The sequence below is a fragment of the Numida meleagris genome, chromosome 11 (assembly GCF_002078875.1).
Source record: "Numida meleagris isolate 19003 breed g44 Domestic line chromosome 11, NumMel1.0, whole genome shotgun sequence".
In the NCBI taxonomy this organism is placed as follows: Eukaryota; Metazoa; Chordata; class Aves; order Galliformes; family Numididae; genus Numida; species Numida meleagris.
Genome location: NC_034419.1, coordinates 893,859 through 896,066, shown reverse-complemented (window position 1 = coordinate 896,066; position 2,208 = coordinate 893,859).

The window sequence follows — 2,208 nt, the reverse complement described above, 5'->3', positions numbered from 1 at the left end:
GCAGGCAGTGACACGTGGCGGCTCCTGGCGCCCTGCCCGCTGCCGCCACCCACCACCCACATCGCGCCCGTCTCCCTGGTGTTCTCACCGTGCCACCTGCGGCCTCTCATGGTGCCCAGCCGAGCGCCTTGCCCACCACCACCACGGCCGCTTGCCCTCTTTCCACCCTGGTGGCTGCCCGTGCCGGCCCTGCGGGCTCCCTGGGCTGCCCTGCCTGCCCTTCCCACCCCTGGCTGGCAGTGCCCGTGCTGGCAGTGCCAGTGGTGGCTGCAGCCCCTGCTCTGGCCGTGCTGCAGCCGCCTTCCTCTGCAGCCTCCAGCAGCCCCGCGCTGCCCCGCTTGCCAGCCCCCAGGACACGGGCTGGCAGCCCAGAGCGAGCTGTGTGAGGGACAGGGGGAGGGCAGCCCCGGGGGGGATCAGGGGCCAAATGAAGGGGATGATGAAATAGAGGATATTGAGATAGTTGTTGTATAGATAGCTAGTGGGTAGCAAGAGTTTTGATACTGAGGTAGATAGTTGATAGTAAGACAGTTGATAGAGAATTGATGGGAAGATAGATAGCTGTTGGTGATAGATGTAGTGGATAGATAGCAGATAGTAAGAAGGGTCATTGGTAGAGAGGTGGACTGTGGGTATCAAGATTCTTAGTGGCAAGCCAGAGTTGCTAGGGATATGGATAGTTATAGCCAGATAGCCAATACGGAAATAGTGGATGGAAAGTTAGTTGACTGTGAGATAGTTAATTGATAGCCTGTAGATAGCAATGTAGAAATTTAATAGTGATATAGAAAGTTGCTAAAAAACTTTATCTGTTTCAGATGAGCCACCTGAGTCCTGGGACACCACTCTCCCCTCCAGTGAGTGATGAAGAGCGATGCCTGATGCTGCCCCAGTGCCAACAGAAGAGCAGCAGATGTGGAAACACCTGTCCTGACAGAAGAGCATCACAGAGAAGATGACGCGCCTTCTGCTCAGAGGAAGGTACCCGTGCTGTAATAGAGTGTAATTGATAGTGAAATAGTGGATAGCAAGGTAGTTCTTATCTTGGTAGTTAGTGAACAGCCTGTTAATTGATAGAGAGTTGATAGCAAGAAACCTAGTGGATAGCAAGACAGATGATAGAGACAGAGGTGATAGCAAGACAGATAGTTGGCGGCGAGATAGTGGATAGATTGTGCATAGCAAGACAGGTAGTTGGTAGAGAGATGGTGGATGGATAGCAAGGTGCTTAGCGGCAAGCAAAAGAGTTAGAGCGTAGCTAGATATCTCATAGGAAGATAGGTAGTGGATAGCAACGTTCTTGAAAGTGAGGAAGTTGATAATGAGACAGATAGTGGCTAGCGATAACAGAAACTTCCTTTGTCTCTGCTGCAGATGCGCTGCTCGAGTCCTTGGACGTCCCTTTGCCTCCTCCTCCAGAGTTCGAGGCAGGAACAACGCCTGGTGCTGCCCCAGCGCCGGCAGAAGAACAGCGGCTCCTGGACGGACGTGACCGGCCGGAAGATCGTCGGGGAGGAGAGGATGCGCCTTGTGCTCAGAGCGAGGTACGTCCGTGTCTGTGCACATGGCCCAGCTCCCAGGATGTGCTCCTGGCTGGGAGGGGCGTTCCCATGGAATGAGCCTGGGGCAGCGGAGGAGGTGAGGGTGGCCAGAAACGTTCTGCATCTTCTCTTCCTGCCAAGGGCACTTCTCGGGTGCAAACACCAGTGGGGTTTTTATTTTTTCAGAATGCTTTAGTCTCCGTCGGAGGCTGAAACTGAATGGCAGGCTTTTTTGTAGGCACTTTTCACTTTCCTAATTCAAAATCTCACTTCTCTCACCTTTGTGATTTTCTTTCTTGAGTTGGCAGCAACTCACTCTTCTCCTTTGCTTTTGGTTTAGTTACTCTTCTCCCTCAACCTCAGCATCAGTGACGCCCGCCTGCCCCAAGTCAACAAGGGAAGGACTGGGCGGAAGACGAAAGCCCCGGCTGGTGCTGCCGGTCTGAAGTGAGAGGAGGGAGAAGAGACTGGCCCAGCAGAAGACAGATAGGGAGCACGGGGGCACAGTTAACAGCAAAATGTCTGTTAGTTAGTACTCTAACTGTAAAAGAGTTCTGTAAATAAATAGTTCGATATTGTTCATATCCTTCTACTCGTGTTGTTTAAAACTAAGTGGATTCATAGACTGATATTCTGAAAATAAATGTTGGAATCATAAACCTCTTCC